At 40.1% G+C, this 25,444-nt stretch overlaps 1 protein-coding gene across 2 annotated transcripts in view; it reads left to right on the top strand.

The window, feature by feature from the left end:
* The window catches only part of ZBTB20 (zinc finger and BTB domain containing 20), a 473,031-nt gene that overhangs the window by 21,925 nt on the left and 425,662 nt on the right, over positions 1 to 25,444 (top strand). The window contains exons 1-2 of one of the 2 annotated variants that reach the window (XM_059466193.1): positions 19,814 to 19,863; positions 20,368 to 20,471. The gene's annotated coding sequence lies outside the window, so the exon portion shown is untranslated. Of the gene's footprint in view, positions 1 to 19,782; positions 19,864 to 20,367; positions 20,472 to 25,444 lie in introns of those variants that run through there. The other variant, XM_059466192.1, reaches the window with a different exon arrangement.

Below are 25,444 nucleotides of genomic sequence, written 5' to 3'. Positions count from 1 at the left end.
TTACCAAAGCTCTTTTCATGTGATAAAACTACTTTTTAGTATTGGTTGTTCAGTTTGGGATGGATTCAGTGTGAATTTTCATAAGAAATTAATCAAATTTCTACTCCTTAAATGTTGGCTGAACTGCAGCATGTCTCTATAGTGGAATCAGAGGTAGTCTTTGCGAACCATATAGTTATATAATAGAGGGTGCACCCCCTACAATGCAGTGGGCTATGTAACAAGATCTGACTTCATTGTAACTCCCCAGCTTTCATGAGGGCCTGGCATGTTAGCTCAACAGCTAAATTGGTCACTAATGGCCTGCCCATGCAAATAAAGGCAATATCCAAGCAGCCTGTAAGTGGAGAGGATGAACATATATGTATAGTCAAGGCTACAGATAACTGCACCTTGTTAGGAGTTAAATAATTGCAACACAATCTACACAGAAAGCTGAATTAGCTTCCCAGGGGCAGAAAGCTAATAACACATGGACATCCCAAGCTTGTGTGCATGTATGTCTAAAGGCTTTTTGTGTGGTTGTGGTTTTTGAATTGGAAAGTGATATGTTGGTATGATACTGTCTTCTGGAGTTGATGAGGACTCTCAGTCCCTGTAGGTGGTGATTGATATACACCAGTGTTGATGAATATAAAAGCAAGGGATTGGCCTTGCTGGGACAAAAACTGTTATGTTGTGAGATCTCACTCTCACAATTCACTGATGTAGCAGTAACATTTGCCCAACGCAGCCTTAGAGAAATGTATGACATGGGATGATTATGCAACAGAAACACCATGTTGCAGCCTTAGTGCAGGGTGGCCTGGGGGCACAGTCATTATGCAAAGTGTTCCTCCACTGAAGTACAGGTAGTGTCATCACAAAGGAAAGTGGGTATTTGGTACACACTACTTGCACACAGATTTATACAAATCTATTTAAACTGTTGGAGACATGTCAGCTTTGCTTCTGGTTTATTATTCAGGACATTCTGAGATTAAAAAAAAAAAACCCAAACATTAGAAAAGCCAGTTCTGGTTCAGTAAGTGCATCCCAGTCTTGTCAATCAGCTGGGCTGTCTGGGAGTCAGATCCATGATCCATAGAGGCAGCTTAGACTGAACTTCTGATCAGCAAAGGCTAAAATCCTAATTCCACTTTCTGTTCTCAAAACTTTTTTCCTTTTTTTTTTTTTTTTTTTTTTTTTTGCTATCTGAAAAATGAGACTGACAGTAGTTTTGTTGCCAAAAGAAGTTGTCAGATTTGATTTGTTTATGATTACGTGCACCTGAAATATGGTATGATGGACCGAAGTTGCTATATTAAAGGAAAGTATTACTTATTTGGAGGTCTGGCACTAAGTAGTGACTGCTGAGATGGGAGAACAATTGAGATTCTTTGCATATTGAAAGGCACCAGAATTGCACTGTATTTCCCCTTTCCTGTCCTCAGCATCATCACCAGTAAATCCGCAGGAATAAAGAGCTTTGTGTGGTCCTTCTACATTTCTGTTGGCCCCTGCTGATGTAAATCAAACATACTGTCCTCCTGTTATCTTCAGGTTTAAAAAACCTATTTTTAATCACTTCATACAGGTATCTAATTTGAATCAGCCTGCCACACTGCAGGACTTTTGAGCTTTTTTAATTGGCATCTCTCTCATTACATTTGCACAAAGTTGCAGAGACACTGCAGGACACCAGTAGAGACATGTGAATCACCAATCCTGTTGGGCTGGCAACAAGATGGTGTGATACACCAGGGGAGTCTCAGAGACCCGTGGATGTGGTTAAGGGGACAGAGTGGAAGCAATCAAGTTCAGACATGTTGCTGTGACTGTTTCTAGATCCTGCCTATGCCATCTGAAACAGAACTGTCATGGAAGCTTGCCTGGGATTTTTAACAGCAGTATGCTGTTAAACCAGCCTGGTTTCTAGGAACAGTTCCTGGGATTCTGGTAATGCAGAGCTCCCTGAAGGTTTTAATGGAAATGTCGTAGGGCAAATATATGAAGTACATCAAAACCAGTGTTTTAGCCCATCACAGGGGTAGGCAAGGCACCCAACCAGTTCATGGAGTCTGTCTTACTTAAATTTCTTCAGCATTTGAAAATCAATCCTTAGGTATCTGCTAAGAGGCTAATTTTTTTTTTTTTTTTTCCTGAAGGAAGTAGCTCTTATCCTCAGACATGTTTACATGATGCCGTGACTCCTTTTCCAGTTTTGGCTGCCAACAAGATATGTCTAAACTTAGCATGTTGGTGCGCCTGGAGACATGAAGTGGAGAGGAGAGACTAAAGCAGTCTAGAATATGTTATTTGGCACTGAAGTACCTTCCTTCCCTCTCAGTCCGTCATCAAGAATCTTTTTGCAACAAAGTCATTTGCAACAAAGTCATTCACAGTTCTGGTGGGCACTTTGGTTTTCCCTATCTTCCCCTTGCTCCTGAAAATCAGGGCTCTGGAGATGGGTGCTCCAGCTGCACCAAACATGCCAATCTTTCACCTGCCTTTACAGTGCTAGTAATTTTTTTTCATTCTTTTGGAGTCTTTGCTAGAGGGGTTAGGGCTCTCTTGCCTCCCTAATGACACTTGCTGGAAACTAACTCTGAACTGAGAAGACAAGTTTGCAGAAAAAGAAAAGCAGGAGTATCGTCTACTGGGTAGACCAGCATTGCTTGTTCTTGCTTTCAGGATGGATAATGCAGCATTTTACTGAGCCAGCCAGGAGCCCTCTGTTTCAGCCTCTTTCTTGGGGGGTGACACCATGTGTGGCTTAACCAAAATTTGATGTCTGTGCCATGGGAGATGTACGATCCTGGCACATGACAAGGCTTGCTTGCCTGTTGTGCTGCATGGCCAGGCCGTGTGACTGCCATGCAGGCCCTCACTGTCACACAGCAGCTCTGTGCCCAGTCCTGTGACAGGGCTGAAAGCTGCCAGCAGCCACACGTTCTCCTTCTGCTTCTTGCAAATGATCCAAGGGCATAGCCATTGACCTCCTCATATAATGGAGAGGGGGAATTGCAGGCCCACAGGAGTGTGGTGTGGTGGTGAGCAAGCTTTCATTGAGTATTTTGAATCAAGCAAATGGGCAGTTTTATGTTGGCAAAACATTAAATCAGAATTCTCCATTCAAACCACACCTCTAAGGATTTTTTAAAAATGGTTTAGATGGACTAAATGATTAATAAAACAACCCAGAACTGAGCCATTGATGGTTAGGACCTAAGTCTAAAAAAGACTTTCAGGCAAGGAACCAGTTGTGCAAATCACATCCTGTGGGTTTTTTCATTCAGGTCAAACATATATTTGGATTTTATTAAGATTATGGTTAATTTGATTAATTTCTGATTGAAGGCCAAAACTAGCTTAAGTTGGAATCTACTCCATATTTGCTTTCCAACGGTCTTGAGGTTTGGAAGTGTTTGGTTTAGTTCTATAGTTCTATGAGTACACAAACCCCATGTGACTTTGGAAGGGGTGGCTTTGGGCTCCAGTTTGGGTCTGGCCCTAAGCATTGTTCTGAGTGGAACTGGGCTCAGTTCTAGTGTTCTTACTGAGATTCAGACTTGCTCAAAACATGAGGAAATTTGGCCTGTTACCCTGGCTCAGATGCATATATGGCATCTCTAGAAAGTTAGAGAAAAGTTAAGGATCTAGGTGCCTTCCAACTTACAGGTTTTGGATCTGGATCAATTGCAAGTCTGAACATTTTTCAAACCGTAGTGTTCCTGACTCAGTACGCCAATTTCAATCTGAATGTCTTACGTTTGAAGGGTTCAAGTGTGTTTTTTTATGCAAAGTTGGTACATTTTAAATATCTCTTCAGATTTGTATGTGGATTGGTAGGACAAAGAAATTAATGTTAGTTGGGGTCATATATTCCAGGCTGCTAAGAACTTCTCACTTCTGATATCCTCATTTTGGTGTAGACCTGTTTTTTAAATTTTAAATTTCAGAGACTATTCCTATTATTTGAACAGAATATGAGGATATGAAAACTTGTGATTTTCATCAGCTGGCTTTGATACAAGTCCTCTTGACAAAGAATTTATTTTTTTCCCATAATATTTGCCATCGTAAAACTCTGAGAGATGCCAGGCCAAGATGGGAACGCTCTTCACATATTTACAGTACCATCTACTCATGGAACTACAGTTGAGTCTGTTTTACAGATGGAAAAACTGAGGCAATGACTGCTCAATTGGTACTTACACAGCCAGATCAAGTTACCACAGTTAGAAGCAAAGTCTACAAATGCCCCTTCTGCTTTCCTGACCTTACATACCCTTCAATAAGGTGATTATGGTCATAAAGTCCAGAGAAGAAAATATGTAATATAACTACATTTTTGTAATATATATTTAGAGTAACCTGGAGAGCTGCCTCTACGTATGCCAGGTGTGTACATAGCTAAATATTACAGAAGGAGTTGAACTAAGTCATCTATTAGAGCTTTTTACTCTTCATATTTTACCCTAAGGTAAGAGAGGCTGTGTTTTGATAAAAAACTAATGAAAATTAACCTTTTGAAATAAATTACTTAATCCTTCTGTATTTACTGTACATCTGGATAAAACCAGAATGTTTATAAGCGAAATACAAAAATGTGTACCAGTGAACAAAACTAATCAAATTCACCAGTCACCAGGCTGGTTAATATTATAAAGACTCTGTGAATCATGAATATCCAGCCAGCCTGAGGGTACAAATCCATGAATCTAGGGAGTTTACCTGTCTCTTTTAGTCAGCAGACTATCCCTTTTCCATCACTACAATTTAGGCATATATTGCCTAATAATAAATGTGATAATAAAAATGTAGTTTGGGAAGCAGGATGTTGTAATAGAGCTTTAGATCAAAAGTGAGATTCATTTTACTTAATTTAGCCAACTACAAGCTAGCTGCTTAGCCTAATCTAGTTGTGTAGGCTCCCTCTTTAGTGGGGAGACAGAGAAAACGGGGATGAATTGCATTTGGGAGGTGCCTGTCTCTCCACTGACAATAGAGGGAGCCTACTCAACTGGCTTAGACAGGACACTTAACTTTTAGGTGGGTATGGGTTACTCCAGGAAAAGTCTGTTTTGCTTCAGGAGATTTGAGTTCTCATCTGTTTTTCTACTGATTTACAGCATAACCTTGGTAATATCACTTTTTTTTTTGGACCTATTATCTCCGTCTAAAATATACCCTATGGATAAAGTTCTTGGAGAGCATTTGCCAAGGATGAAATACAGGTGCAAAATGTTTTTTTTTCCCTGGTCTTCCTTTTTTGACATGTCTGTAGTTGTCATTAAAATAAATAGAATTTTTGTGACAGCATAAGTTTATGCGTGATGAGAAGCAGAGCTGGGTGAAAATTATTTTAGAAGCAGCATACATCTTCTTCAGATGTGACAGAATATTGTAAAAATAAAAATATAGTAACTGGTTCCATGTATTGTTTCTCCTGTCTTTGCTTCTCCTTTGCACCTTCCACCACCCGTCCGTCCCCTCTCCTCCCCCCAGCAAAAATATATAGGGAGTGGGGAGAACATTCTTCAGATTAGACCTGTATTTTAAATAACCTTGGCCTGTTTGCAACTGGGAAAATGTTTTTTTACTTGAGAGATTTATTTCTGTCCTTGTAACACCATGTACTATATGCATTGCACCTGTTCAGACATAAGCACAGCACATTATTATAGCTGTAGGGGCAGAAGCTTCCCAATATATATTTTTTGAAAGGAGGGAATGCTGGGGAGAATAGCCCTCTCTTTTCAATTGTTTACCGAGCAGTCTCTTAGGAAGACTTCTTCCTCATCAAGATCAATTTTCCCTGCTCCCCTATTGTCTGGGGAAACCTATCTCCAGGAGCGTCTTTCTTGAAAGATCTCATGACTTTAAAATCATCAGTGGGCTTTGTGTAGTCTGCCTGTCAAAAGAGATATGTTTACACCTTCCCTGCATGTGTTAGAGCTATAAGGTTACGGAGCAGAATGGCTGATACGTTTCGGCGCTTCATGCTAATATGCACAAAAAATGTATTTATGATAATCATATGGACTGTCTGAAACAATGCATTCCAACATCCTGTAACATAAATAAGAAAGGTGGAGCCAGCCGGCACCGAAGTGTTTATTTGCCAGCAATCCTGCTCAGCCCCGTATACCTTTGCTACGCTGCCTCAGCCTGGCGGTATTGAACCTGTTGCTGCATTAGCCGAGTTGTATTTTGCTAGATAGGGGAAGGAGGGCTGTCTGCTGTCTGGTAGGAGGGCTTTGTCTGTGTGCGCCTTTCTCTCTCTCCCTCTCTCGCTCTCCCTGTCTCTCGCACTCTCGCTCGCTCTCGCTCGCTCTCTCTCGCTCGCTCTCCCTTTCCCGTCTCTGTGGTTTGTAAGGTAGGTTGCAGTGTGTGTATATACACAACATCAAGAGCAGGAAAATGGACTCATTAGGGAGGCAGGCAGTCATTACCACTCACACTGTACTTCCAGGGAGACAGCGACTATGAGGAGACAAACTGAGGACTGGGGAACAAGGTAGGCCAGTCAACTTTTATAAAACATAAAAGAATAAAGCCTCTACTCTCCTTAAACCACCACCAGTTCTTTATTTCCCCCCCCCCCCCGCCCCCCCTCGATTTTTAATTTAGAGATGTAAGTTTGCCAGACCTATTTGCTAGCTTAAAATTCGGAACATCTATAGAAGGCCTTACCCTCTACAAATGTTCCCCCCCCCGACTTATTTAAGGGTGTGCCCCCTTATGATTCACTTTAATTACTTTTTTTTAATCATGAAGGAAACAAATACGTTTGTTTTCCAACACTACTTCCAAGTAAATCAATATCTTTCACTCTTAAAACAGCTCTCTCCGTATGTTTGTGGGTCTCTGCTTTTTCTTTTCTGTTTATGCAGTTCCATCTGTCTGTCCATATATCATGTTTTCCTTATTTACTGCTAAATGGGGATTTATTAGTATTTGCCAATGACTTTTAACTGTAATGCCGGTGGCCAGGGTTAACGGGGACTCTCGTTCTTTGTTTTCTATATATATGCACACTGTAAGTTTAAAGTCCATGCCTGGCATACAGTAAATAAAAGCAAAAAAAGAGAAAGCAGGTTCCACTCTTTCTGACAGGATTTTTATTCAGAGATTTTGCTGTTTATCTGTTTTGGTGTGGGGGCAGAGTGGGTTAATTTTGGTTATTGTACATGTACTTTTTCCTCCTGGATATTTTTAACATCTATTTTTCATTATTAGTGTTTTTGCAGTTTCCTTTGCTAGGAAGAAAGGAGACATATATTCTAACTTTTATGTTGCTGATCTGATGTAACATTATGGAGGCATCACTGGGTTAATAAGAATTCAAACTTTCTAAGAGGGAGTTTGTATCCTTGGCTGCCCCCCACCCTCCCACTTTATGCATGGTTATGCTTGTGTTTCCGTGTGTACTGACGGGGAAGGGAGGGGGGAAGGGAATAGATATTTTTTACAGTGGTGGCAAATTATGAAATCTATCGAGCCATTTTGTCCAGAAATAGTAACTATTTATTTACCATTTTTCATTCCAAAAACATTGCTGCTTATTTGTATTTTCAAACATCGAAGCTTTTCTCTGAATTGATTTTTTTTTTTTACTTCTTTTTTTTTTTTTTTTTTTTTCCTGGGGAGGGATTTGTGAATACATTTCATAGCCCATTTAGCATTGTCGAGTTTTTGGAGCCCAGATTTATCATGGGTTCTAAAGACTGCTTAAACTGATCCATTTGAAATGGTCTTTTTATCTGAGCTCTTGCCATTTCTGTTGGAGAGTAAAACTGCTACTCTGTTGGTAACAAAAAAAAAAGAAAAAAAGAAAAGAAAAAAGAGAAGGGATAGTGGAAATGAGTTACATAAAGTGTTCTGGAGAATCCTAAGTAATTATATAAAATGGACGCTGATCGCTGGAGATCTCTGAACACTAACAATCACCTTTTTTAATAGAAAATTATTTATTTAATAGCAAGAGGCGGACTTCTTCAAAACATGCATTAGGCCTTCCTTTTAGCACAAAGAAGTCCATAATGCAATATTCCTAACCCACCTGAGACTGCCTAGGAGATTCTCCAAAACCTTCAAATCCTTTGAAATGTTTCTTAAAAATCCATTATTTTGCAGCCAGAAAGAACTTTTGCTGCCAACAGGTTTTTTTGCTGTTGTTTGGTGTTTTTTTTTTAGCTGTCCTTTAAGTTACGAGTCCCCATTTCTACAGAAGTGCCTCCTCGCTGAACAAACTAAGTTAATTGAAATCCAAAGCAGGAGATCTATTCACTGGCACTGTAACTACAGAAACTACTTGCTCCATTTTATTAGCAGCTTTTCCAGAACATGAGTGAAACTTTTCAAGGCTTTGTATATCAGCGTGCCAAAATTTGGTGGCTTGTCTCTTAGCTGGGGAGGGACATTTATTGTTTACTTTTTTTTTTCCCCTCCTTATTTTCATTCAAACTTTTAAATTAATATTTTGTTGATAGACTTTTAATATGTATGTTGCTCTAAATGACCTGTTAACTGTAGCAAGGTATTTCCTCCTCTCCTAAAGTTTGAATCTCAGGCTTTGAAAACTCAGATTAGTCATAGAGGGGATGCTGAAGTTATGCCAAAAACAATGTAGAGGTCTTAAAGGTGGATTTGCTGGTGCCTCTAGATGGTGGTCAGCCTGGAGTGGGGCAGCAGGAGAGTCTGCAGCCGTCCTGCTCATGGTGGGATGGGTGAGGGGTTGGCAGGCACCTGTCATTTTCTCCTGCACCAGTGCAGGTGGATGTAAGCCCAGGCTCATCTGAACATTTTGAAAAACTTTAAAAATGACTACGAGATACCGCTTGATTTTATAAAAACTCCAGGCCAGAAGAATTCAAGCAGAGAGAGAGTCGCTATAGCAGAAACATTTTTTTCATTATCCAGTACGATTTCTTTCTAATAGTAAAATCTTTTTCACTAGGAGGATGTAGTTTTTCTTGAGCCCCAACTATATTCTATCAAAAAATAAAAGAGAAAAACCAAACCACACAAAAACCCAAACAAACAAACAAAAAACCCAAACAAAACAAATCTTAGCTCTTTCAATAGCACAAAGTCCGTTTGCAATCTGGATACAGCAGCAAAGGGTAAAGTATGCCTGAGTAAACTTAAATCCAGCATATGGTGCTGCGGCTGGAACTCGGGGAATGCCAGGCCCGTTGGCCAGGGAGGTAGGGCCAGGTTTGCGGGCGCGGGGTGCGCGGGGTCCCTGCCCGCAGCCCGGGCAGCTGTGCGGGGCAGGGCTGGCGCTGCTCCTCGGGGCTCACCGTGCTTTATTCCAGTGTTGGAGCAGACAGTTATCTAACACACCCACATGAGGAAGTGCTCTGGAGCAGTTATTTCATGCCTTGCCATGCCCTGTAGCTAGAGCAATTTTGGGCTGAATGGCGTGTGTATGTGCCGCTCTCACTCCTGGGAGACGAGAAGCAGTGCTGTTGGGGTTTTTGTGTGTATGTTTTTGTGCTGGGGTTTTGTTGTTTTGTTGGTTTTGTTTTTTGTATTTTTTTAGCAGGACCAAAGATGGGATATAAGACAGTTAAATCCAAATACCAAACAAATACCGAGTCAAATTACTTTTAATAGTGGAGGATGTTGTTTTTCTCTTAAAGGAGGAAAAAATATCCATCTTGTTTATTTTGATAAAGACAGTTGTAGCAATTTCCTGAGTTGAATATATCATTATTATAAATATTACTCACAGTTTCCCCATTTTCACATTTTCTTCATAGGCCCAGCTTATTCATAAGGGAAAACAGCTGCAGAATATTAAAAAAATTGTAATATTATTTATATAAAACTTTGATGTAAATAGGGAATAGTGTCCCCTGCTAGAGAATTCTGTGGGATGGCTTACAAATCCCATACAAGAGAGATTACAGTCTTAGATAAATTGTTACTTAAATCGTTTCAAAAAAACCTTGCTCATTTTTGCAGACCATATGAGGTTTTAAGCAGAATAATTTGAATAGAAGTTCTGTTTAGAAATTGATGGCATGCTGTGGCCTTATAGATTTCAGTTGGTTTCACTCCAGTCTGTTTTTAAACTGCGATCTGTATGGTAAAGAGCTTCTGCTGAAAGAGATTCATAAATGTTAATGGGAATTTAAAGACTGAAATTTAACTTCATGTTACTTATATTTTTTAACAAAACTTTTAGAGAATCCAAATCCTTTATAAAGGTTTTTTTTTTTTTTAAACTGAAACAATGCACTGGAAATAGTTACTGTTAAAGAATAACTTGTTCCCTCTGAAGGGTCTGACATTCACACTGTGGTGCAGAGGGAAAATGATGGCAAATCACAGTGAAACGGACTTCTCTATTCTGGTTAGTTTGGTCCAAGGAAATTTTAGAAAGTAAACAAACAGTATCAACTGTGAAAAATAACTTGGCTTTTTAACAATTTATCAATGCCAGTTTTCTCTTGGTGAAAAGTAATGTTTGACCATACACCAAATTTTGAGATACTTTTGTAAGATCGGTACTGTTTTAACTTGAAGAGATTTTTGCAGATGCATTAAACTTTCAGTGAGGAGTAAATAAAGGCAAAGGCTTTTGTCCAGGTGGTTTTTCCTTTGATAGTGTTGACTATATTCTTTGTTAGTATTTATTATAAAAGTTAATGTTTAGTTCTAACGGCACGGATCCAATTCTCCTCTAATAGGAGCATTTCAGAATGACTACTGCTTATGTCTTTCATGTTTTCTTACACTTCTGTACTTAATCCTCCAGCTCTGTCGAGTGCTATGACGGCATTTTGACCGCCCAGTGCTAGCGAGAGTTCTGTTTGCAGATGGGTCTTGTAAAATGGTCACCAGAGGCACAGGGCCATGTGCCACCTCCTCTTCCAAAGCTGCTGGGACAGCCAGGGCTGCCGCTGCCACAGGGCAGGTTGCTACACATCCTGAGGCTGGCAAGAGCAAAGAAGTTCAGCTTTTACCCCGTGCAGGGAAGACTGTATCTAGAAGTAGATAGAATACAGGAATGGGAAATTGGGCTAATGGGATAAAGCTGTCTTTAACGAAAAGGAAACATGGTTCTTCTCACAGCTGGCTGTTGGCTTTGGAGAAATGAGTGTGGAGGGTCCCAGGTTGTTTGAGGGGCAGATGATCACCTCGCAGAGAAGCAAGCCGCTGGCTGAGTTGGCACTCGGTGGTGTTACGGGAGGAAAGGCCATGGACTATTCCAGAACAAAGGCTAAAATCCTTTCATGTTAAGAATGGCCTCATCCCATCGGTGACAACCTGCCCTGCCAGCCTCATGGAGGGTGGATTTGCAGCTTGTGCTGTCCTTACTGTTCTCAGGCACTGCTGCTCAAGATCTTTGATGGCAGATAGGGACTCTAACACAAACTAGTCCTACCTGATCAAACCCTAGCAGTGTCTGTAGGACTTCCTTCTTCAGTACCTCGTGTCACAGGTCTTTCCTTGTGCTTTTCTGCAGCGGGTGGACACAGGTCACTAGGCAACATTTTATGTCCAGTTTGCACAGGTGTAAATGACAGTACCAGAGGTGAACCAGAATCTGTAGGGTTTTCCAGAATCTTTGAGCTACTATCAAACAGTGGTTATGAAAGTCAGAATTAAAACCAGTTGGTAACTACAGCAAAGAAGAAAGGAAACCTGAACAGGCAGTGCTTCCAAACCTCTGCAGAGCACTTACTGGAAATCCTTCTCAGGACAGACATGGTGCCATTCTGTAAGTTACACCTGCAGATGACCTCTTAATGTTACACTTTCAGAGTGAATTTATCTCGGGGTTATGGCAGAGCTAAAAATGCAAGCAGGTATAATGTGTCATTTGATTTGGAGGTAAATATAGCATGGGAATTACTGATTATCCTTTTTTTTCTCCTTCTCAACTAAAAGACATGCTTTCTAATATCTTATTTCTAAGATCATCAATAGCTGTATGATGAATCCCTTGAGGATACAAAAGTAGGACTAGGAAAGTTGTGTTATGGACTTCAGAGTGTCCTTTCAGCTTACTGAAAGTTAATTATTGATTTTTATTTCCTCCCTAGAGATCCATATGCCTCTCTTTCTGACTAGAAAGTTAGTGGTCACAGTGCAGGAATGTGAAAGTAATTGTCATGTGGCAGTGCAAGATTTCATGGGCAAGATGTCAGGAATGTGTAAGATGGAGGTTGACATGGGGAGAAAAGTGAAGAAAGACAACTAGGTGAAAGCTTGTGTTCACTGTCATTTTATGTGGGTTGGATGTGGAGCCTGCTATTCTCCATGGCTCTGGCTCCTGAACTCCCAGCAATCTGAGAGCTAAGTGAGTCACAGGCATTAGTGACAGAGGAATGCTGAGAATAAAAACAAAACAACAACAAAAAGCCAACCAAAAAATCTCATTGTTTAGGCACAAACACAAGAAAACCATGTTTAATTGCTGATGTGCTCCCTCTGCTGGTTCTCTAAAACTAACAAATGCTATTCCCAGGAGGCCGGGCCACACCCTCTGGGACACTGCCTGACAAAAATTGTGCCAAATGAATGGCTTTGAGCTCTCTTGCAACGAGCAGTACTAACAGCAAAAGAAGTCTTCTGATGAAGAGTGTTAAAGCCTTGGATACCAGGCATGACTACTGAGAAGTCATGAAATGTTCAGTCTGTAATTCAGCCTTTTTTTCCCCAGCCTTACATTTGATAGGTGTTCCTTTTCCTATGATTTCCCAAAGTTTGTATTTTCTGTTGTGCTGTCGCTGCTTCTGGGATTTTTCCCATCTGAAGGTGTTTCATCAAATGTTCTCATTGATGATTTTAGTTTCAATTTTAATATGTATAGTAGCTGAAGAATCCCTAATGTAGCTTAGGCTTTGGCAGCTTCCAATTCTTTCTGTCACTGTCAGTTGAATCTGCTTGTCAGCTTTATACTGTTGTGCCCACTTCATCCTGTCCTTTGGCTTGAATACTGGCTGTTTTTTCAGGATACTCTTGAACATCCTTCCTCGTTGTGATGAATCTGTATTTCTTTTCCAAACATAGACTGAATTGTTTAATATATTCCCTACACAGCATATTTCCCCAGTAGATAAGTTTTTTAAACCCAGCATTTTGTGCTTTTATGCTATGAAAAAATGTCTGAGTCCTGGGTGAGATTGAGTACTGAAGAGAAAAAAAAACAACCTGAAAAAAGCTGTATTAATTTCCATAGAATATTTTGATGTGTGGAAGATTTCTGATATGGTAATTATTCAATAAAAGATGGTCCTGTGTTTCCCATATTTCCCACCTATGTGGGCTGTCATGAAAAAGAGCTTCATCTTGCAGCCGTTGACACACCAGTGGGAATCAGCTGTGCAGAGCTGTTGCAGGACTGGGCTCAAGTTTTCCGTGGAGGGTAATGAAAAGTTTCCTTTCTGCAAGTCTCGTGTTTCCCATCTAGGTGACTGCTTATTAAATCTTTATCCAGTAGGGACAATAAACCAAACAGCCTGGTGGGTAGCTAATTGTCTGGAGTGACTCAAGCCACGTATAAATCTCATTTGTACTCACTTCGTTGACTCTCTCTGGCCTCGTTGCTCTCTCAAGTATTCATTCATTTTGAGACATCTAGAATGCAATGCAAAGGAAAGGATTCCTGGTCCTTGTATCTCAGTGTCTTGGAGGATACTCCTTTATTTCCCTTTCACAGGCCCTGCAGTTTGGGATCCCATCCTTCTGAAGCCTAGTGCAGGGTACTGGGGCAGTCACAGCGCTGAGGCCTCATCACCCTCCTCTCACCAGGTCCCTGGATGGGAGGAATTGAAGCAGGGTTTGGCATCTCTGTGATAGCCTGCCATCCTGCTGTACCTGCTCTGGGGATAAATAGAGAGTACAGTGCCTGGGGCTACCAATCTGGCACCTTTTGCTGGTGCTAAACTAATACAAGTGATTAGAAGTGACATGAAGGCCCAGCCTGTCCTGGTGAACCATTTGAAATCCAAGCCTTGTTCTGTAATTTCTGGCATTTCATGAAAAAGCTGCTTTTATTTTCCTCTCCAAGCCATGGCCAAGTTTGGAAAGCTTCAAAGCTTGCTCCAATTGGATAGAAAAAGTGTTTTTAAGATGGTGATATATCCTAAAAGAGCTGGTTCCTTCTTGACTATACCAGCCTCAAATCATTTATCCACCAAGTCAGTCAGACTCATCCTGAAACATTTCACTGCTGTGAAAGCAGCTGCTCCTGAATGAGATTAAAAGCCAGTTGTGCTTTTGCACTACAGTCATCTATGCACAACTTTGTGTCGGACAAGAGAAAGCTCAGTTATTTCTCCCTAGTGCTGGGCATTTCTGGATTCTCAAATTAACTTGCTCTTTCTTCTAGTCTCCGAGTCCTTCTTTACAGGGGACTGGATCCCAATCCAAGATTTTCTTAAAACTTTGGTAGACAAACTTTTTTTCCCCAATGTTTTTACAGGGATCCTAAATATTTTTGTAAGCACAAAGTCATAGTGCAGTATCAGTTTCTGAAAGCAGATAGAAGGGTGATAGCTATAGCTGTACTAGCAAGTTTTATCCTTCCTTCTTGAGTTTGTGCCTTGTTATCACCCTGAAGTGCACTGCAGCTTCTTTCTTTACTCTAATGGGTTTCCTTTAGCCTCCCCACGAAGCTTTTGAATACTTGTGGTCTTTCTCTGGCATGTCAGACTAAAACTGACACCTGAAGTCTTGGGGTTTGGGTTTTGGTTGGGTTTTTTGTTTTCTTTTTGGAAAGGTTTTTACCACATGGAGGTTAAGAGCTAGTGTTTACTTAGGTAGTTTAGATGACAGTAAAACTGGTCTGCCCTTCTCATGCAGGCTGTGTTATGTTGTATCTCAGGTGAATTTAGCATGTACTTTTTGAGCTATGTAATTTCACAGCATTCAGCCCTAGGTTGTCTTGACCAAACTTCTATTAGTAATTGAGCTATCTCAGTTAAAGCTGTCTCTATGCTGGAGTGAGAACCGTCTTGTCTAGATCACATCCATATCCAGCCCTGTGATAATTTATTCTGCTACCAGAATTTATTTAACTTTCATTCCATATCTTTTGCAGGTAAAAAAAGGTTGAAAGCTAAAAGGAAGTGAGCTAAAATGAACTTTTCTGTAGTTTCTTGGGGAAGTCTGCTTGTGCAGGAACACAGTTTAATAGACTGTAGGCAGTTTCAAAGAGTTATTAGAGTCTAGAATAATGTTACTATGGAACGTTGGTTTCAGTGTTGTAGAAGGATACAAATGGAGCATTTAGGAAGGAGGTTTGTGAAGAATGTGAGCAGCTAGAAGAAATAAAAGCTGAGACGCAGGCAGGGGGCAGAGCTGTTCAAAGAAAATGAGGACAAAAAGTCTGAACTTCATGCAAAAAGAGGGGCTAACTTAGGTCCCACTGGCAAGAGAGGGAGAAAATTTTAGCAACAGGGTTCTGTATGAGTAGAACCAGAGAGGAGTGGGACGAGGCCACAGCCCTTTCCTTTTTCCGTAGGAGCAGTGGGCTGGAATAATCATCATACAGTAATCCTCTTCAGAGGACTGTACTCTCAGGATAAGAGGTTCCACGTGAAATTTCTGAATGTCTGCGTATCTGTTAAAATGTTTATGGGTCATATTTTGCCCTATGTTACATTTTTATAAAAGTGGACCAATTCCATGAAATTTAGAAGAACAGCTTTGAACCAAGAGCTGAATTTAGCTTTGTATTTCTCCCTACTGGCTGCAGCTGGCATGTGTCTGAAGCATTAAAGATGATGCATGGTACTCCACAAGTGATTTGTGACCAGGAGACACTTTTCTTTAGGACAGTTCATTTGACCTCATTTCTGCTGTGTTAGATACTGTCTCCCTTGTGGCAGCATACATAGGTGTATTAATAAGATTCTTCCAGATCTCTCCTTGAAATCTCAGCTTATGCTCTTGATGAAATGGCTTGCTTTTACGAGGTGTTGGTGATTATTCTCATAATGCTCAGGCAAAGGCAGCAAAGAATTTAGCATTCAAAATGATGCTTTTTTTTTTTCATCTGCAAAGGTTGAATCCTGAGACCCTGTGTGATTTCTTTTTGATGTTGTTGTTGCTGTTGTGGTTTGCTTTGTTCTCATTAACCAAAAAAGTGAGGTGCCAGTTCTGTCCAAGTCTTTCCCAGGCTTCTTTAGATAAAGGAGTTACTCATGTCCTTCAAAACAAAGAACAATTATCAGCTGAGTTCAGCGGGAGGAGAGAATGCTCACAAAAGGTTCTAGGACAGTTTAGCCATAGATAGCTGCTGATACAGATAAATAGCACTTTGCATTTCTGAAGAAACTTATTCAAATATTTTACAGTGTTTAATGAAAGTAGCTAATTTAGTTTTGCCTAATTTCAGTAGCTGAATCAACATTATTATTTCCAATTTTTAATCAGAAACAATCGAGGCATAGAGAGAAGAAGGAAGTGAGGCCTTTCTTTCTTCCTTCCTCAGTGTATTGTACATGCAGATGGGAGTTGGAAAAGTAAAGACCATGTTCCATGGACAAAGGAAGCTCAGATGATTCTTGGCTATGTTAAAGACTATTAGGCTTCTTCTTTTTCTTTTTTTTTTTTTTACACCATTGTGGTATTGTGACACATATGTGACTTCTTTGCCATTAAAGTCTTATTTCTACTTCCAAAATGAGATACAAAGACTCTACAGTAACTGGATATTGAGGCCAAATACATTTAATATACCAACATGTCAACACAGTCTTTAACAGCAGAATTTTTAAAGATAAAAACATTTTTCGTGTTTTGTTTGCTTACTTTTTGTAAGTACTCTCTTAACTGAGTTAAAGTTACTTCAATTTTTTTGTTTTCCCACGGTTGGATTTCTCTTAGCTGGATATATCCTGATGAGCTCCAGTGTTAGCTTTGTCCAAGAAGTAAGCGTTCAAAAACTGGACCAGTCTGCCACCTCTTTTTATACGGTAATAATCAAAAGGCAAAGTTATATCTGGCTGAATTACGCAGTGGTGTTGCTTGATCCATTAAATAGTCATCAGGAGAAGACAGGAGCTCCCTATCACCTTAAAGACACTATAAAGGCAAACGTGCCTTCAAATAGTTACATTGTCCTGAACTTCTTGAGTGTATCTCTGCAATGGCTGTTAGTGTCTGAGAAGTGCCACGAGGAGAGAACAACACAGTCCCTAAGGGTCCTTTGGGCACAGGCATTTAAGGAGGATTGTTACTTGTCTGTTTAAACTTGTCCCTGGGGACAAAGCCTATGGGAGCCTGCAGGTGCTGGATCTGGGCAGAGCACAGGTGTGCTGCTGCTGAGGCATCTCTCAGAGAATGAACAGTGGGAGGAGCTGGGTTGCTTGTATATTCCGCCTGAAAACTGTACAAGGAATAGCTGCCTTTAACTTTTTGTTCCTTGAGAATGAGATTCTCAAGATCTTGAGATCTCAGTTCTTGAAAACTTGCAAACAAGTTTTGGGTTTGTACCACTCTCTGATATTTTTTCGCTTCCCAAGAGCCAGTTTTAATGTCTGTTGATGCTTAGAAGACCAGATTGGAAGGACAGCAACAGAAAGTTTTATTAGCCAGCACAATTAATACTTTCTTTCTTGAGAGCCAAATTCATCTAGTTTAGTATGTTTACAAAAGAAAAAACTGGAATGCACAATAAGGTTTTGCCTTTATCAGAGACATCCATGGATTCACCATCACTGGATGTATTAGTGAGACTATAACAAAGAACACTCCTCAGGCATGTCTCACATTTCAGGGGTCAAAGGGCAAATTGGATGAATGTCTCTCCTAAAAACTGGATGAACCAGCTTTTTCATATGCAATTTCCAGTTTCAGTAATCTCCAAGAAGCTTATAAGAGCCAGGATGGAGTCAGTAAAACCTTGTCTTATTAAACTCCGAAGGGACACAAAGAGGTTTGGATCTTGAGGCTGCTCGGGATGCCAAGTGCACCTCTTAAGTACTCTCATGCTGTCTTGGCCTGCTGGAACTTTTGGCTGACACAACACAGTAAGGTTCACAAAGTAGATGAATAGAGTAGATGGAGACCAGGTTTACTGGGATAGTTCCCACCTGAGAAAGGCAAGTCAAGCTTTTTTGTACGGGAAAGGCATTAAATATCTTTCCCCCCCTCTACATCCCCTAAGCAGACGTTTTTCCCCTGTTCCCCTTTCTCACACATATGACCTTTTTTTTTTTTAGATGGAACGGTCTCTCAGATTTGTTCTGCTGATAAGCACGGGTCCTTTTAGAGATCCTCAAGTCTATTGTATTTGAGTCCTCTTAGTCTTTAAGATATTGTGTCCACTTTACATGCTAAATTCAGACATGGGGATATTCTACAAATGTTCCCTACTGCACAGTTACCTCTACATGCTGTTGTGGTAATAGAGTTAGCTTTTTTCTGTAATTAAACACCTTCAGTGTTATGCATTCACTTTAATAAATCAGTTTCTGGATTTGGTTTTTAACTTACTGAGGCATAACATTTACCATATTTAATTAGGATGTACATAGACTTCAAAAATGCCAAAGCGGTGCTTTATAGGATGCACCATTTTTCCTTCTGGGTCCCATGAACCTTTATGTATCTATATGGGTTTGGGGGAAAGATGGGTTTAAGAGCCAACAACTATGTAGTCATTAAGTCAGCAAATCTAGAAGATACTTACTTCTTAACCATTTTATTGAACTCACATCTTTGTGTGGCCCTTCCTTGGTTTTTGAAGGGGATCACTGATGTGTGTAGGGGGAAGTTCTGCTTGGCTGTCCTGTTTTCCTAAGTTTCAATGTGCCTAAAGATCAGTGAAGTGGGAACACAGCGGAGAGTTTGGAATCTGGAAGAATGACAGGCCACGGAAGAATGACAGGCCACGGATTTCTCCAGACTTTTTGGGAAGCCTGAGCAAATGAGCTGAACTTCTAAGTGAACCTCTCTTAACCAGAACTGTTGAGGCTCCTTGCCTTGTCAGAGGGAATCTTGCCTCCTCTCAGAGGAAGTAATTCTGCATCATTTGAGAGAGATTTTAATGGTCCATTTTTTAGGAAATATGCAGGAAAAAGCCTACTTTATCATATGTATAAAACTGTAAAGCTTCAAATCTTTATTGCTCTTTGTTTATTTTATAAAGCTTTTACTTTTCTATATCCTTATTCTGGACACCTGTATATTTAACCATAACAAAAGAAGCACAGTCAGCCAAGCAAATGGATTGGTGTTCAATTTGCTTCCTTGTTTTTTGCCTCAGGAACCCACTCCCTGTGGCAGAAAGGGCCATGTGCCATGGTCCCTGCTCTGCAGTGTAATCACATCTGCTGTGTGTGCACAGTAAAATTGAGCTGGGCAGAATTTGGGCAAGGTGCACCAAACTTACCACTTGTGTGCCAGACAACAACTGTAGTAATGCCCGTGTTCAGGGGCTCCAAAGCTCCCTGGAATCGCTGGGTTTACTGAGAATGCACCATAGTTGGTTTGGATGTTTGGAATATACCCAATATGTCCCAAACTTGCTTGACTGAATTCATGGTAGTTTTCTCAGCAGCTGTGCTGGGTTTTTATGGGAGCAGGTTCTTCTGAATAATCAGCATAGGAGAAAGTCATGAGTGAGATAAGTACAAATCAAGGATCCTGAGTACAGTCTTCAGATACTGAATTTATTCTTTTTTTTTTAATTCAGGTCCTGTTTTTAATGACCTTAGATATGGCATGTGCAAGAAGAGAAGATATGAAAAATATAAATAAAAGGATGTTTTGTGTATGCTGTAGACTTTCATACAGATCTGAGTTCACCTCTGCTCTTCTGTTCCCTAGCAGTGAACTAAAGTGATGGGAGAACCTTCTGCATGCCTTGAAGTTTCACGAACAGCTTGTGAAATGCTCCGAAACCTTTAGGTAAAAAAGGCTGGGGATAACACAGTAATTATTGCCATATTTAACTTCTCTTGATCTGAGAGGAGTGAGTGGAAAATGCAAACACATATGTTACCATGAGAAATTAAGATATGTTCATTTCAAAAAAATTCCCAATAAGGAAACCATCTTCCTTGGCTTTAATAATTTCCCTCCTTATAGTGTTTTGCCTGATGATGTCATCAGTGGAAGAAAACACAAGTGGAAGAAAGGGTAGTAGGGCTGAAAGGCAAATTTTGGCACTTCTAAGCCTTGTATCCTACTGATGTCAATGAAAGTTTTAATTCCAGTTCAGGGTTGCAGTTCTTTTCAGAGTTGCAGAAGATGAGCAGAGATGGATATTTGGTTAGAGAGGAAAATGACCAGTAAGTGTCCACCTGGGTTCTGCAAAGGGCCCTGTGGAGAGGCTGATTCCCCAGTGATGGATAAACATGGGTTTGGCACAATGAGCGATGCTGATGTTGTTTGTGTCTTAACCCCTGGCAGAGAGAAGGGTTCAGGAGGAGGAGATTTAGAAGCAGGACAGAGGTGGATCGAAGTTAGATGGAAACAAAGGGTGAGGAAGAAGAGGAAGGCGTGGTTCCAGAGTGGTGCGTAGATGTAGATTCCTGTGTTTGTTCTGGAGTTTGTGGTGGAGCTGAGTCTCACCAGCAGCACCGCTGCATTTAGTGGCTGGGCGTAAATAGAATCCCCAAACAGTTTTGTAAAGTGTCAGGGTTTTGCATGTGAAGTCATGCTTATGGTGACTCTTGCCTCTGCCATTTCTTTCCTCACCTTGTTGGTGGGCTGAAGTTACTATTGCTTAGCCCAATTTCATATGTATGAATATGCTTTCATCTCTTTCTCTGTTGCTTTGTTTATCTGTCTCTGTCTGTCTCTCTGTGCGCCTGCTGCTTGTCTGCCTGCCAGTTTTTTCTTTGTCTCTATCACTTCATCATTGAACCCATCTGTGTAGAAAATGGGATATTTGGCTGTCTCCTGTTTTTTTATTATTATTTTTTGATTATTTTTGTCATTTTGTTCCCTCAGACTTACGAGGATGAAACTCACACTCCTGGGGGTGCCAGGCATTTTAGATCTTGCATTTAGGAGGAGCCGTGATGCTTTTTGCGTCTGTTTGTCTGTCCATCTGTCTGCTGGTCTATAATAAGCTGTGCAGCGAGACAGCAGCTTACTATCTGTGTGTGTGAAATTAGCTAATTGGTGTTAGCAGCAATATTTTCACATGTTTTATAAGCAAAGTGCAGCAAGGTATATAAATGTAGATATGATCCAGAGACACACACACATACACGCGCGCACGCACGCAAGCCTGTCGCTGCTCATGCATAGACGCTCAGAAGTAATTAATGTTAATAAGATTTTAATGTGCTTGTGAGATCATAATGAGGAGAAATGAATGCTCTGATTAGAAAAAGGTAACTGTGTGTGTGTTTTGGCTTAGAACAAGATTTCCCCTCTTTTTTATAAATCACAATTTCAGAACTTGTTTGTGATTGCATCAATCGGTTTTTATTTTCAAATTAGAGGTCTGTTTAGCCATTTGAATGATTATCCAAATCAATGGGTAAACCCCTGATCATAAGGAATCGTGCAGATTTTTTTTCCCCTTAGAGAGCAAAGCAACTACATGACAGGGCTGGGCAGCCTCATCCTTCTAGCATTACATTTTTTGATGCTTCTTTTAAATTCTCATCAGCAACTGCTCTCAGAGACGGTGCTCATTTTTTACAAATAGAGATGTTTATCTATAGGTGTCTGCAGTGCATAATCAACCACTGAAACTATTGTGCCAAGGCATATTCCTGTTCATCAGTAATGATGAATCCTCAGAGTCCAGGTGATCACATGATACCTTGATTATATTTTGAAATAATTAGTTTAGGAAAGCAGAAATATATTTATATATTTTTTCCTTTAATCAGTCAATTTCCAAATAAGAAGGATGGGAAAGTGTTTGCAGGAAATATTTTACAAGCTAGGATGTTTTTTCATCCTGGATCCTGTGTAGTCACCAGACTCCAGGCTGGCTAAAATCCAGCTGGACACTAGGGGTCCTTCTCTCCAGCAAATCAATGAAAATATTGTCCAGAGGGCTTCATTTCCATTTGCATACTTATTTTTGTTATTAATCCCTTTGAGATTGGGATTTTTTTTAATTGACACTGACAGGTTAGGTACTTTGTTTTAAAAACATCTAGAATTGAAAATGCAAATTTGAACAATCCATATTCCAGTGCATCCCATGTTGCCTGCTACCCCCTGGATTTTGGTGGTGCCTGGCTTGAGTGGTGTTTTAAAGTGTTAGATCTGTGATTGAATCCATGGAATATGGTTCATTTCCAGAAAGTGCTGGGGTACTGCAACAGCAGTCGTGATGAGAAATGTTAGAGCATGGTGATAAGATTGCAGTTTCCAAATCGTGCTGAACAAAAACCAGTGGCAGTAAATACAGCTTTGATAGGATTTGAAGTCTCTAAAGATGATGATGTTCGTTTATAATGAATGAATTTATTTTGGGCAGAGGAAACAGCAGGCATTATGTATATTTGTTTATTCCTCTAAACGCTCCTTTCAGCTAGCTGCTGTACAGTTGGGCCACTAACACTGTTCATATTCTGATAGCTCAGGCCATGAATTTACTGTTAGGAGGTGCCTTGGGACATTGTCTGCACAAGTGTGTGCACAAGTGTGTCTGTGTGGGTACATTCAAAGCATCACTGAAACATGTACATCCATGCAGTAAGGCCAAAACAAAGTATTCCCCAACTACTGCCACCATCCAGGTAAGTTTTAATGACCCTGGATGGAAGAAGGACATCTTTACTTCTCCTAAGTGCTTATAGTCTGAGAAGTGCTTTACATTTTGGTCTAAATAAAATGGCAATCTGAGCTCTCACAGTAAGGAAGCAACTAATTTGTTTTAAAAAGAATAAATCATTTCTATAACTAATTTTATTAGAATATTTTGAGAAATTTCAACCCCAGTTTAGGATTAGTATTGAACTGAAAAGCGTTGAATTAATGGGATATGATTCATTCCCAGAGAGTGCCGAGGTACCACAGCAGTGGTTGGGATGAGAAACAATAGAACTTGGTGATATGATTGCCATTTCCAAATCATGGAACAAAACCAGTATCAGTAGATCAGCTTGAAGCCTCTGAATAACATGATGTGACAGTTCAAATCTAACTTTGGAATCAGTGTCCACCTGCATTATTTTCATTGCCTGTTTCTGGGGTTTTTTTGTGTATGTGTGAATATGCCAGTTTTCAAGAATTGGCTTCCACGAAGTTGAAGACTGAGAGTAGAGGAACAAGGTAATTATAGACTCCAAATCCAATGGGTTGTCACCTTGGAGCAGGAAGCAGCTAAGCATTGCAAGGAATTTCTCCTTAAAATTGTGTGGTTTTTTTCTGTGTTCTGGAAGTAACATGTTGAGGAAAACACTCTGGTGTTCCCAGCATCGGAAATGAAGTAGCCAAGCTCCCTTTAGCTGTGGGCTGAAAACTCCATAAGGCTTGGGGAGCTCAGGAAGAGCTGAGGCAGATTGGTTAAGTGCATGAAGTTAGTATGCAAAAATGAGTTGTGCTGAGTCCTTGGGGGACTGCTTTAATTCAGGAGTAAATTAGTCTTAGACCAATCTAGTTTAACTGAATAAGGAGCTACAGGGAGCTTTGCTGTTGAATTAGAGCATCTACTCACAGCTTCAAGACAATTAAATGTGTGCACATTGGTGTCAAACCTTTAGTTGATTTGCCTTAACACTCTCAATGTCCCCATGCAGGCTTGGCTTAAGAGATAGATAAACTGTCCCAAGCAATTAATTCTGTACTGGGGATCTGAAACAAAACAAATTTCAATAGCTTGTTTGCTTTGAGGGAAATATCATAATGGCAACTATTACCCTGTTGTTGACAGAGCAGTACTGATTGCCCTCCCTCTCCTTGGATACTGTTATTTTCCTGTGCAGTTCTTGAAGAGTCCACAGATACTGAGGATGGCTTTCTGTTACAGTCAGTTCGTGCATCAAAAAATTCCCATGTAAAACATACCGAAGTTTGTGTATTTGGTACCAAAACACCAAATACTGTGTATTTGCAATGAATTCTAGAATTATTACAAGAAAAGCAAGTGTATTCACAAGTTCTGTTTGTGCTTTACTTGTATTTGACTACGCCAATGTAGTTCAAAAATGAGAAAGAGGGTTTTGGGATAGGTTGGTTTGGTTGTGATGGCAGAACAGAATATGGTGGAGGCACAGTAATGACAAGCTGCCTGGGAGAAACTCATTCTCTCTTAAAGAGTCCTATGCACAGCATGCAAACAGGAGCTCATAATTGCATGTTGAGATTGTGCTCTGAAGAATCTTTTAGAGTAGGTTTGCCAACCTTACTTGTATTACAGCTATTTAATTTGACTTTGTTCATCAGGACACATATAAGGTTAAAGCACTGTTAATTCATAAATTTCATAATTAATGAATAATTGTAAGTTAGTTGATAAAATCTCCATGCTAAACAACATTGGATTTGCACAGGGAAAACTTTGCATAAGGATGGATTTTGAAAATACCTGTAGGGTCTAGTTGGATCAGGCTAGTACGGAAAGTAAGTAATCGACTTGAAAGCTTCATTGGAGGTAGTCCACTGCTAGCATCAAAGAGGGGTGTTTGTTCAGGTATGCTAACTGCTCTGAGATTTTTTATATGAAAACATACGTCCTAAAACTGTCAAGACTTAAGCTCTGGAAGAACTAATTATCTCATCCTGCTTGCCCAATTCCGTATTTATGTTTCTAGATAAGTAGCCACTTTTCTACCAAAGTTCTTAATGCCCAGAAGCACCTGCTGAAGCTGCTGGACGCAAAGAACTTCTACTGGTGTATGCACTTAAAGGCAATTTTAGATAATAGTTGTCCAGAAGGCTCTTTGGTCTAGGGAGCTTAGAAATTCCAGATAAATAGTGTGACATTTCTGCCAAAAATGTTGTTTTAAGAAGTTGTGTAATTGCAGAGTGTGACATTTACATGAAAGTAACAGGTATGGCTATCTGTAGGAAGGCAGGAACTGTTCAAGAAATCAAGTTGTGTGCATGCTTTGGTTGCCTCAGCTTCTGAAAGTAACAAACACTTTTGAAGTAGGTAAGGAAAAGCCTTCTCATGAACAAGACTGGAAAAATCTAGCCATGGAGGAAGTTCCTACCTTACTCTGTCATGGCAAATTTGGCCAAGTCTTTGAACAGTGTACGTTTTCAATCAGTTTGAGTTCTGTTTGACTTAGTAATGGATAGTCATACTTAGGCATATGAAAGAGATTTTTTTGTTTGTTTATTTTTAATAAGCTCTTCATCTCACTGTTAATTTGCACTAGATATTATGCAATCTACAGGTTGATTCACACATGAAAGGAAATGGCTTCATTTTTCTGAAATTTTATATGTGGATATTGGGAAAGCTATTTGGGTATTTGAGGCTTCAAGTAATGTAGAAGCAGACAGCACTGAGCAACTAGTCAGAGTCAGAAACATGAGTCACTATGGCATGGATTTGCTTCCTGGTATT

This window comes from Ammospiza nelsoni, chromosome 2 (assembly GCF_027579445.1).
Source record: "Ammospiza nelsoni isolate bAmmNel1 chromosome 2, bAmmNel1.pri, whole genome shotgun sequence".
Lineage (NCBI taxonomy): Eukaryota > Metazoa > Chordata > Aves > Passeriformes > Passerellidae > Ammospiza > Ammospiza nelsoni.
The sequence above is the reverse complement of the archived record's forward strand: the minus strand, read 5'-3'. Positions and strand labels throughout refer to the sequence as shown.